Source organism: Salmo salar, chromosome 16, assembly GCF_965601325.2.
Source record: "Salmo salar chromosome 16, fSalSal1, whole genome shotgun sequence".
Taxonomy (NCBI): Eukaryota; Metazoa; Chordata; class Actinopteri; order Salmoniformes; family Salmonidae; genus Salmo; species Salmo salar.
In genome coordinates this window covers 4,557,109-4,570,436 of record NC_138306.1, presented here as the reverse complement: position 1 = coordinate 4,570,436, position 13,328 = coordinate 4,557,109, and the positions used below count along the sequence as shown (strand labels likewise).

At 42.1% G+C, this 13,328-nt stretch overlaps 1 pseudogene across 1 annotated transcript; it reads right to left on the bottom strand.

Moving 5' to 3' along the window:
- Positions 1-1,627: 1,627 nt before the first annotated feature.
- LOC106573050 (cyclin-dependent kinase inhibitor 1B-like) lies at positions 1,628-3,613 on the bottom strand (annotated as a pseudogene). Its single transcript, XR_014380824.1, has 3 exons — positions 2,929-3,613; positions 2,631-2,748; positions 1,628-2,237 (listed from the first exon to the last, which is right to left on the bottom strand). The product of XR_014380824.1 is annotated as a cyclin-dependent kinase inhibitor 1B-like (transcript).
- Positions 3,614-13,328: the final 9,715 nt, after the last annotated feature.

The window sequence follows — 13,328 nt, the reverse complement described above, 5'->3', positions numbered from 1 at the left end:
TAGTTTGGTCAGGGCGTGGCAGGGGGTATTTGTTTTATGTGGTTCGGGGTGGTGTGTTTGTGTAAAGGGTGTTTGATTTAGTAATTCCGGGTTTTGGTTTATGTTTAGTTAATTCTATGGTTAGTCTAGGTTGTGTGTTTCTATGTTTGGTTGATTGGGGTTGGGACTCTCAGTTGAAGGCAGGTGTTGTCTATCTGCCTTTGATTGAGAGTCCCATATATTAGGGTGTGTTTGTATGTGTGATTTGTGGGTGATTATTCTGTGTATAGCCTTGTGCCTTACCAGACTGTTTATTTGTCGAGTGTTCGTTTTTTGTGTTTTGTATGTTCATTTTTGAGATTAATTAAAAATCAAGATGAGCATTCACGTACCTGCTGCGTTTTGGTCCACATTTTCTGATGACGATTTCGCATTATCGTCAGAAGACGAAGACAGTTGTGACAATATCATCATAGTTTAAATATATATATTTTTTTAGCTCTTTGTATGAATAGAGGGAAACATTCATTTTGTTCTCCAATGCTGGACATTATGTGGCTGAATTAATTGGTCTTGGCTATGTGTACATGGATTTGCCATATGGCAACAAAAAGGAAAGAATGGAGATGGGGAGCTCTTTGTGTTGGAAATTAGAACAAGGCCGTCCGACGTACACATGTGTGCTTGGAGCTGGCAAAGTCATTCTTGCCATCAAAAGTCTTCACATTTTCAAACTATTGGCTAAGCCACTGATAGGGGCTTTGTCAGCATTATGAAGGGGGTATAGGCCTATGCGTCTACCATGCTGAGTGCGTGGCTTGCTTTCTTTCAATTAAGGGTAAACTTGTAAGTATGACAAACTGAATGGTTTGTTTCAATGGATCAGGACAATTACAAAGACTAGTCGTTTTTTTTCTTATTTCGGGCAGGTAGCCTCCACGGCCGAGGTGGTGTGGCACGTTGGAGTAAACAGTGTGGGTGAGAGGTTCTTTAGACGAGTTGAGTGCGGGTGAATGTGGGAGTGTCCGTGTGGACAATGCGGGTTCCAAAGGCAGCTGCTGCCGTTCTTTAGAAGCGAAAGGGGCCTTTAAATTAGACTATATCCCACAGCTGCCATGCTGCCCATTTGAATGTACCATCCCAATGCAATCCAACTAAACTTGTACTCTTCTCCCTCATCTTTCTTATTTCATATTCTAGTTATTTCTTCAAAAAACCAAGGACAACTTTTTTTAAGCATCCAGAAATAACAAAGTTGACCTTGAAGGATGTTATATGAGGAACATTATTAGGCTGTGGGGCATTTTATTTCAATTCAATTGTATCGTTAATAGTTTAGGCCTATGCTTGCTTGATTTAATGTCCATGATTCTCTTGCCAGATGAGTTTGTAATCAGAAATGCTATGAATTTTCATCTCAGGAAAAGGGGTAGGCTATTTGATGGCAAAACAGAGCGGGCGGCGCAAATTGCGTTTTTCTTGTTGTGTCTGGTTCTAACAGATGTTGGCCGAGCTATGAGGTGACGTAGGCTATGGAAGGAGTGTCTATACGGCTGTAAGCGTTTGTTACCACTTTACAAACAGGTGGGATAATTCACTACTAAAACTGACCCTTCCCGTAAAATATTCTGAGGTGATAAAAACCAAATTGTTGCATTTCAACAAAAATATTTTATTTTCATATTTTGCTGAACAGAAAATCTGGGCAAAAATAAATAAAATCTCAGAAGCACTATGAAATCTACTTTTTAAGTGTACTATAAAAAGCTACATGGTTGCAAAACATCACCAAAAAAACATTGTAAATCAAATAAAAAAAGTTGCCCTTTGGCTAAATGAAAAAGGTATTTGCAAATATAAAGAAATATAAATAAATTATAAGTTAGAATAGTCTTAAAATATAGCCTATATTTAAACAACCCTGATATACTTAACAGAAATCTGTATTTATAGAGCTGAACACTTTGGCCAGTGTAGACAATTTAAAATAGTTTAGGATTGCACATTTAACACTGTCAGGTGGCTGTATGCAAAGCAACCATGAATGCTACATTTTGTTTGAGTCTTTCTGCGAATTCTCTCTCCCGATCATTCAATCTTGAGACCCCATGGAGTGTCGGCTACTTTCTATATACTGTAGGTCCACTCAGACACACCAAGCCAATGAATGGTCGAGCAGGAGTGTTCTCCTTCCCTTGTTTTCAGTCTTGTCTTCAAGTCGGAAGGTAGGGTTATAGGGGAAAGGATTGTTCAAACGCCTGGAAATATTAACAAAAAAAGTGTTTGTTAACCGAAATCCAAAATTGTATAGACATGAATGACAAAAACCATGTATCAGATCTCTCAAAATATATTCTGAGTTGCAACCTCAGCAGGGGTCACCATTTGCCTGAGCCTTTCCGGTCACAGTGACGCAGATTTCCCTACCCAATCACAAATTTACTACGAGCTAAACTCACTATCAGCTTCCTCGACCAGTTAAAGTGTGTAATAGTGTTTTAGTTATGCTTTCCCTTCGAATGCTTATCGGGAATAAAATAACCCCACAATGTATGCGCAATTACGCACAAGTAACTATTGTGTCCATATGTAAAACGGCCAATGGTCAAATGCCTTGTAGCCATATTGAACTATAAACTATAGCTACATACCTTCAACGAATTCTCTTCCGTGGAGTTTGTTCTACATGACATTGAGACGAAGGATGGTGGCAAATGCTTTCATTTAGCTTCGTTTCGGTCGTCATCCGTTTTCGTTTCACGTAGAAGTCTGGGGGGAAAAAAGTAACATTTAAATCCAAGAACTCACAGCATGGCCCGGGTGGCCAAATATTAGCCCACTGACCGGACAACACATGAAAATGACTACATCACTTAACCAAATATATCTCGAGATTCAGCATCAATGCGTAAAACACCCTAGGCTTAGCCTACAGATATTTAAGCCTACCTGTAGCAAGTGTCGTTGTCGTATCAGTAGTAGTAGTTATTTTGCATCGAACACACTGGACTTGTTTGCGAGTAGGCTTCCCCTAGTTCAGCTTCACTGCGCAGATCTCCTGGTTGACTTCGGTGAGGCGTGGAGTGTTACTTTTGGAGCTGGTCAAGCGGTCATCACAATGAGGCGATACATCCCGAGAAGAGGAGTCCAGTAGGATAATGTCAACGTCTGGCTTCACATTGACCGGTGTTACAACAATCCTCGCCCTCCCGACCAGTACAGAGTCCTGGTAGAAAACAGGGCTCGTATCCACCGGGGTTTCCTCCCACACATAGTCCCCAGACAGTGGTACTTCGGTCTCGAAATTAAAGTTCCATTTCCGCTGGTCCCTATACGAAATCTCCCGCATCTTGGATTTCATATCCCGGTTCAGTTCGTCGTGATCCACCGGCCCAAAAAGATTACGACAGATGCCCGTACGTGCGTGGAGAGGAAAGGTCATCGGTGTTGACAACCTCTCCATGGCGCTGCTTAATAGCAGGACGTTTGACATTGTTTTCCCCAAATTCAACAAGAGGTGTAAATAAATCCTAGGATTTAGCGTGTCCTTAAATAGTTGGGGTTGCGCCACACGGTTCTAATTTAAATGTGCCCGAGAAGAGCGTCACAACGTATTTAAAGTTCCAACAAGAAGTTGTAGGTTCATCTAGCGAGATCGCTCGACCATTGGTTCCTTTACGTCCAACCCTTTCTAAGAATCCATAACCCATGTCCATTGGCTGGTACGAATATTTGGACAGGGACCAAGAAGATTTGTGCCTGGGGTGTCAGTACTGGGAATTGACTGAATGCATTTCCAAAGTCGATGTGAAACTGTTGCTACCTCAAGATTGCCGTTCTGCTTGTCCACAGTTCATGGTTGCCATGTTGACCGTTTTCTAGCATTGGGCTACTGTGGAAATGTTTTGGTCCAGGGTTGCGGGTTTTAGAGCTACCTAAAAATTGCGCCTGCGGCCACCATGGCATTTCTCTTAAAATGTGATATATTTCACTGTGACCTGCTGCTGGCTGTTGCTGGGTGAGTGAGTGCGTGAGTGAGTGAATGGTGGGCTGTGATTGAAATGACAAGGCAATTTATAACGGTTTTTAGTCTTAACGCCTGGCACAGTATAATGACACTGCGGTCAAGCAATCTGCACTGTAGAATTTGCGTGCGCACATGGAATGTACATATGGTATCTCGCGGAATATGCTTGACAGGGATAGACGCTCCTATCGATGAACCTCTTCTAAACATATGTAGTGTTGCCAGTGAATTGTGTGAGGATGATGTGATATGTTCATAACCATTTCATTCAAAAAGTGAAACAAGTTGTATTGACTTTATTCACACTGTTTTTGTTTCGGTTTCGGTAGCAACACGCATCACAAACAGAGACATGCCTCCCCATGCAGTAGTTCGGGAAGACCCTATTCAGTGATTTAGATTCCACATCACTATTATTGCATTTGGGATCTCATGAAACATGTCAGAAATACAGACTTGCAGCAAAGCAACATCTAAGCACTTTATAAGGGCATAGATCTGAATAAAATAATATATTGTGATTATAAAGTCATGATTTGATAACCTGTTGCCAAATATGATAATGTATAATTTCGGAATGGTCATGCTTTTAATTGAAGAACTAATTCAAATAGATTGCCAATACAAGTAATTACTGAGTTTCATCTCATATTCCATAAGTTATACATATCCCATATTGGAGAGTTATTGAAAGTTTAACATATTGTTTCAAATATGTACCATTTTGAAAATACACATACATATTGGCCATATACCACAAATCGCCCGGTAATGGAAAGTTGGTGGATCGAATCCCTGAGCTGACAAAGTAAAAATCTGTTGTTCTGCCCCTGAGCAAGGCGGGTAAACCGCTGTTCCCCGTGTGTCGAAGACAAGGTGCTGTGGATGTCGATTTAAGGCAGCCCCCCCACACCTCTCTGATTCAGAAGGGTTGAGTTAAATGTGGAAGATATTCAGTTGTACAACTGACTAGGTATCCTTCCCGATTTATTCAATGCCACAATTGATTTCATAAACTATATTGGATATATGCTGTAGGTTCGAATCAACCCAAGATGATGAATCCTGAAGATGGAACAAGGTGCATGACAAGATGGCCCAGAGGAAGCCAGCTGTTTGTTCTCAATCCCTACCTTGCCCCATTCTTCCAAATGTTCACTGAGTTTGAATGAAGACCTCTAGTGAGGTAAGTACACATGCACACAACACCAGCTTTATTTGTCCCCTGTCTTTTTACCCACAGAGTAACAGCCTTGGTGCTGAACGCACCATTGGGTGCACACTGCCTGGCTTCCAGGACACCTACAACATCAGGTGTCGCAGGAAGGCCAAGAAGAACATCAGGGACCTCGCTATCCGAGCCATGGCCTGTTCTCCCCGTTTCCATTGCTCATAATCATAGTACCATCTAAACCGCTGTGAAATATATTTTCAGCTTTTTGAAGCTGGTGTACAAAACCGAAAGAAAATGTGAGAAAACGAAACTTAAGAACGGGAAGCATAGAAATAGCGCACGTAGAACATATCTACCGCTTCTTAGACTTGCTTTTAGTGAGAATGGCGCACATTTCTATGTGGATTTGATTGGGACACACAAACAGTTACATATTGCAGTTTTAATAGAGAACAACTACTCATCTATCTATGTTATGGATTAAAAGCATTTTTACTGTACCATTTTGAAAATGTAAACTTGCTGAGAATAATTACAGACCTTTAATCCTATACCTTTACCATAAGTACTGACATCTACTGTTGGAGTGCTTGGACGTGTGACCTACCATCCTTACCCATCCTGTGCAACTCCTGTAACACTCTTCTCTGACTCCTGCTCAATGGCTCATTTTCCGGGTACTCTACTTCTCCAATACACCTGAATCTAAGGCCCTCACTGGCATTGGAAGGAAATACATATCTTGGTCCTTGACAGTGCTTTGTTTTATGTTCACAATGCTGTTGTGGCAGGAATTGATTTGATTTATTCTTTCTATTTCTAAATGGCATCTGCTGAGGGATTCCTTCGTGCTCCATCCCCAGTTGCTCTTTCGTCAAACTGCATCCAAACAGCAGATGTTTGTGGCACTACTGCTGGTGCTTCTGCTTCATCTGATCCCTCTTCTTCCTATTGCCCTGGTGCCTGAGCCAGCTGACTGCTGGGGCTGTCCCTCCCTGCTGCTGAGGTTATTCATTGAAGAGCCTCATCAATCACTCTGGCATCACTGAAGGCTAACTTCTTAAACCTGGGGTCAAGTGCAGTGGTTTCTGATAGCACGTGATTATAGTCCATTCTGTGGAACTTTCTGTCCATTGATGAACATAGGGTGTCCATCAGCTCTGTCACATGTCCTGTGGTTACATTTGCTTCTCTCTGGTGGCTGGCTGTGATTCGCTGCAAACCCTTACACAGGAGTATAATGTTTGATGCTGTTACATAGCTGAAAAGAGAGAACAGTAACTTATTAGTTCAGATTCATGTTTTGTCTACTGATACTACATTCCCATCTACTGCTCATATACATATATAATACTGGATTGAATAATGATTTAGTAATAGCTGTTTACAGTACCTCTCTCCACGGATCCACAGTGACCTACTCAAAGGGTTCCAGGACTCTGCACATCACCACCTCCCATTCCTCTTGGGTCAGAACATCAACAGGTGCATTGACAATGGCCAGGGTAGAGATGATGGCACCCTTTGACTCAAGAAACCGCTTCAACATATAACATGTTGAATTTCACCTTGTAGTGCAGTCTTGTTTAGGCCTCAGCTCAGGCATCCCCATCTGGCGTTGCATAGACTTTAGTTTTTCAGCACCTACTGTGCTCCTGTGGAAGTATTCCATAGCTGCTTTCACTTTGTCCACAGTGGGCTTCATCATCTTCAGAGCATCTCTTACAATCAGGTTGATTGTGTGGGCAAGACATGGATGTGGTTCCATTTGAACATTTTCATGGCTTTGGTTATGTTAGCTGCATTGTCGCTAACACAACAGACCACTTTTCCATCTACTTGCCACTCCTCTGCCAAGTACTCTGAGGTGTGTCTGTTGCTGATCTAAAAGTCCAGAAGACAGCTAGACATAGACAAATCTTCAATGAAGTGACATGTTACCTACATGTAAGAAGTGGTTACCCTTGATGTCCAGCAGTCAGTGGTAAGGCAAACTGCAGTAGCTTTTTGGACTCTTTCCCGCACTGAAGCCTGTGTGCTCTCGTGAAGTTGTGGAGTTAGTGATTTTGAAAGGGTTTTCCTGCTTGGAATGGTGTACATTGGATTTAGACTATTGCTATAATTTCTGAAACCTCTGTCCTCCACGATCGATGAAGATGAAGATCACCATTCATACAGTGCTGGGCATTCACAATGATTTCAATGTAGCAATTCGCTGTCTCTCCTCTTCTCACTTTCTTTCAAAATGTCACCATCTGAATGATAAGTCTGTGGATAGAGCCTGTTTAGATTGTCTGTTGGTCTCTTATACAGACGTTGCCTTCCCATAGGCTTCATGTGATAATGATGGTGTCACCTTCCTGAACCACAGATGGAGTGAACCTACTTGCCCCTTGGTATGGATCCCAAATGTTGTATTTACTTAGTCCATCTCCTCTGTCTCTCCCCAGGCCTGAGGATCTGTGGGGGTTCGGGAGGTCCCAGTCCCTTAAAGTTGGGTCATCTTATCCTAGGCTTTAAAGTTGTTTACACTATGATTTTGAAATTTCAAAGCAAGTGGGAAAGGCATTGTTGTCACCTTAGCTTGCTACATAACTTCTGGGGGGGGGGGGGGGGGGGGGGGTGCTGGCTAGAAGCATGAGGAGCTCTGCACACTAGACTCCAGTGAGTGTTGATGTCCCTTTATTTTACCATTGGGAGCTGAGTGAGAACACATTGGTATTTACACCAGGGGTTGCAGTGGAGCTATTTAGTGTCTCAGGCCCTGTCTCATTCTCTTCCCCTATTCCACACTTGATGTGTACAGTCTCTAAAATGTGCATTTGTGTGTGAACTCCTGTGGGGGGCAGGTGCCTGAGTGCATTTCACAGGCTCATTTTGCACTCTTTCTGTCAGATGGCCATAGAAATAGAAAAATGGCTGGTTGAAAACAAGTATAGACCTACTGTTATCTGAATGCTGACTCTTTTTAATGACAATAGCCATCTCTTGTGCTCCAGTTGCAGCGGGGAGCATGGAGAACCTGGGAGTGGCCACCCGCTGCCTGGCCTGTATAGATGAAGTGCTGGGCTGCCTGGTCGAGGGGGGCTGATGAGCAGGCTGGCTGCTAACTCCGTATGGAGCCATTCCTTCTCCCTCCTGGTGTGGGAAGACCTGCCAGGTGGCGTCCAGGCCCTGGCCACTGAGAGATCCAACTGGCTCAGCAGGTCAGACCCATACTGATACTAATAACTTCTAACCCTACATTAATAGGTGTTGCTAATGTCTGCATATTTGCACCATAATGCTTTCTCCCTGCAATTTAAATTTCTGAAAAAAACTGCTGTCAAGAAGAAAGGGAAACAAGGAAAGGAAGCCTTTCCTAGTGACAGTATATGACTGCCCCCTACAGGCCAGATTTACTGGTGCGTGCTCCACTGCACTATGAGGGGGCGGGGCAGGTGCATATACGACAAGCTGTGATGTCATCACAGTGATCTCCATTGGTCAAGGCAAGGTCCCACCCCTTGGGGTGTTGCAAGAAGTGGAGTGTCCTCCCAGATTGGACCTCTCACATGAGTTAACTGCCCAGTTCCAATTCCCCCCTAGACCTGGGTTTTTCAATGTTGGTCCTGGATGGCCAAAACACTCCTGGTTTCCATCCTCTCCTTCTAATCAGGGACTGATTCAAACACCAGGTGGGGAACCAGGTGAGTGCAATAAACTAACCAGGTAGAAACAAAAAACAGAAATGTTTTGGCACTCCAGGACCGGAATTGAAAAGCCCTGCCCTTTTGCCTAGCCAAACTCTCATGGCAAAGCTATTTTGATGAGTTATCACTACTCTTTTAGCCGGAACAATACCCCTAAAAACATAACCCTGAACTGGAGGCTGCTGAGGGGAGGAGGGCTTATAATAATGTCTGGAACGAAGTTAATGGAATGGCATCAAACACGCAGTGTGAACATTAGGGTGAAGGTTGACGGCCCATTGCTGCCCGAACTCGTCGCATCAAGCACCCCGTATTGTTTTGTTCCAATAAAGGGCAGGACGGCGCTGTTACCATGGAGAGAGAGGCTGGAGTGCAAGAGGCTGGAGGATCTGAAAGACCACTGTGTGACACATGCAAGACTAAAGCCTTGTTCACACTGCAAACCTTAGTGCTCAAATCAGTTTTGTTTTTAAAATCTGTTTTGGAATACTGACTGTCCAAACAGCAAGTTACAAGTGACCAAATAGGATGGGTGTGTGTTCAGACAGCAGTCATTTGCTGACATGTCTACGCTACTTGTCATGAACGTACTTTGGTGCGAAAAGTGCAAATCGCTAGTTGTCATAGTAACGACCGGTGTGTGCACAGTGGTGTAGGCTGATTGATGGCGGTAATCAATCCCAGAACAACAGCAAAGAACGTTGTGAAGATACTGGAGGAATCAGGTACAAAAGTATCTATATCCACAGTAAAACGAGTCCTATATCAACATAACCTGAAAGGCCGCTCAGCAAGGAAGAAGCCAGTGCTCCAAAACCTCCACAAAAAAGCCAGACTACGATTTGCAACTGCACATGGGGACAAAGATTGTACTTTTTGGAGAAATGTCCTTTGGTCTGATGAAACAAAAATAGAACTGTTTGGCCATAATGACCATCATTATGTTTGGAGGAATAGGGGGACGCTTGCAAGCTGAAGAACACCATCCCAAACGTGAAGGATGGTGTTCTTGTGGATGGTGTTCTTGTGGATGGTGTTCTTGTGGGGGTGCTTTGCTGCAGGAGGGACTGGTGCATTTAAAAAAATAGATGGCATCATGAAGAGGGGAAATTATGTGGATATATTGAAGCAATATCTCAAGACATCAGTCAGGAAGTTAATTAAAGCTTGGTCACAAATGGGTCTTCCAAATCGACAATGATCCCAAGCATACTTCCAAAGTTGTGGCAAAATGGCTTAACATCTCTGGGATAGGGTCCTTTTTTCAGAATTTCCGCCTGTTTGATGTGCCCAAAGTAAACTGCCTGTTACTCAGGCCCAGAAGCTAGGCCTGATATGCATATAATTGGTAGCATTGGATATAAAACACTTAGAAGGTTCTATAACTGTTAAAATAATGTCTGTGGGTATAACAGAATTGATATAGCAGGCGATAATCGAAGAAAATCCAACCGGAAATAATTTTTTTGAGCTCCCAGGCTCTTCCAATGCAAATCTATTGCTCAATCTTATTTCTGTTTCCCAGATTTCAGTACCTATGGCTTCCACTAGATGTCACAGTCTTTATACAAGGATTCAGGCTTGTTCTTTGAAAAACAAACAAGTAGTTGTAGTTTTTCTGAAGTGCGCTCCATTAGAAAAGTAGTGTTTTGGCACGCGTGAATGAGGGCGCTCTTCGTTATTTTCCTTTCCTATTGAACATACTACTTTCTGTATTAAATATGATCATTTATTTAGATATTAGAGTAGCTGAGGATTAATTAGAAACGTTGCTTGACTTGTTTGGATGAAGTTTACAGGTAACTTTTTGGATTCCTTTGTCTGCATGTTGAAGAGAGGATTTCTGAAATTAAGGGTGCCAACTAAACTGACTTTTTGGGATATAAAGAAGGACTTTATCGAACAAAACAACCATTTATTGTGTAGCTGGGAGCCTTGGGATTGACATCAGAGGAAGATCTTCAAAAGTAAGTGATTTACTTTATCGCTATTTGTGATTTTGTGATGCCTGTGCTGGTTGAAAAATATGCTGATGTGGGGCGCTGTCCTCAGACAATCGCATGCTATGCTTTTGCCGTAAAGCCTATTGTAAATCAGACAACGCAATTCAATTAACAAGATTCTAAGCTTTTGAAAGATGTAAGACACTTGTATTTTCATGAATGTTTAATATTACGATTTTCTATTTGAATTTGGCGCTCTCCAATTTCACCGGATGTTGTCGACTGCTGTCCCGCTAGCCCTATTAAGGACAACAAAGTCAAGGTATTGGAGTGGCCATCACAAAGCCCTGACCTCAATCCTATAGAAAATTAGTGGGCAGAACTGAAAAAGTGTGTGCGAGCAAGGAGGCCTACCAACCTGATTCAGTTACACCAGCTCTGTCAGGAGGAATGGGCCAAAATTCACCCAACTTATTGTGGGAACCTTGTGGAAGGCTACCCGAAACGTTTGACACAAGTTAAACAATTTAAAGGCAATGCTACCAAATACTAATTGAGTGTATGTAAACTTCTGACCCACTGGGAATGTGATGAAAGAAATAAAAGCTGAAATAAATCATTCTCTCTACTATTATTCTGACGTTTCACATTCTTAAAATAAAGTTTTCTTTATAAGCCTATTTGTTTATCTTCTACTGTTTTTGTTTTGTCTGTAGCTATTCATCCCAAAATCCGGATGAAAATACAATGTTTTGAGAAAGAAATACATTTTATTTACCCCCCCCTGCATTTCTGTTTAAAGTATAAATATAGGCTGAATATGCATACATACTGTATACATTTCTGCACATACATGTACGTGTGAGCGCTATGACAAACTGCCGTGGACTCCACTGAACATGCAAAAGACACGAGATTGTAGTGTTTTACATTTGTCACATCCGTGTGTAGTTGGTGTGTATAAGAGATAATCATTTGATGATTTGTGTGTAGAGTTTTGATGCAAAAACACAATTTTGAGAAGAGTTTTGAAGAGACGTGTGACGTTTTGTGTGTAGAGTCTAGAGAAAAGGAGCCATAGTTTCAGAAATCATGTTTAACCTGTTAGGGCTAGGGGGCAGTATTGACACGGCCGGATAAAAAACATACCCGATTTAATCTGGTTACTACTCCTGCCTAGTAACGAGAATATGCATATAATTATTGCCTTTGGATAGAAAACACCCTAAAGTTTCTAAAACTGTTTGAATGGTGTCTGTGAGTATAACAGAACTCAAATGGCAGGCCAAAACCTGAGAAGATTCCATGCAGGAATGTGTGTGGTTAGATTAACCTCTATGGGCTAGGCGGGACGAATTCGTCCCACCTACGTAACAGCCACTTGAAGCCTGTGGCGCGATTTTCAAAACCTTAAAAATCCTATTACTTCAATTTCTCAAACATATGACTATTTTACAGCTATTTAAAGACAAGACTCTCGTTAATCTAACCACACTGTCCGATTTCAAAAAGGCTTTACAACGAAAGCAAAACATTAGATTATGTCAGCAGAGTACCAAGCCAGAAATAATCAGACACCCATTTTTCAAGCTAGCATATAATGTCACAAAAACCCAGAAGACAGCTAAATGCAACACTAACCTTTGATGATCTTCATCAGATGACAACCCTAGGACATTATGTTATACAATACATGCATGTTTTGTTCAATCAAGTTCATATTTATATCAAAAACCAGCTTTTTACATTAGCATGTGACGTTCAGAACTAGCATACCCCCCGCAAACTTCCGGGGAATTCGCTAACATTTTACTAAATTACTCACGATAAACGTTCACAAAAAGCATAACAATTATTTTAAGAATTATAGATACAGACCTCCTCTATGCACTCGATATGTCCGATTTTAAAATAGCTTTTTGGTGAAAGCACATTTTGCAATATTCTAAGTACATAGCCCAGGCATCACGGGCTAGCTATTTAGACACCCGGCAAGTTTAGCACTCACCATAATCATATTTACTATTATAAAAGTTTGATTACCTTTTGTTGTCTTCGTCAGAATGCACTCCCAGGACTGCTACTTCAATAACAAATGTTGGTTTGGTCCAAAATAATCCATCGTTATATCCGAATAGCGCCGTTTTGTTCGTGCGTTCCAGACACTATCCGAAATGGTAAAGAAGGGTCGTCCGCATGGCGCAATTCGTGACAAAAAAATTCTAAATATTCCATTACCGTACTTCGAAGCATGTCAACCGCTGTTTAAAATCAATTTTTATGCCATTTTTCTCGTAGAAAAGCGATAATATTCCGACCGGGAATCTCCTTTTCGGCAAACAGAGGAAAAAAATCACAAAGACGGGGGCGGTCAGGTCACGCGCCTAAGCCCAGAGTCCCTTGTTCGGCCACTTGAGAAAGGCGATAATGTGTTTCAGCCTGGGGCTGGGATGACGACATTCAGGTTTTTCCCGGGCTCTGAGCGCCTATGGACGACGTAGGAAGTGTCACGT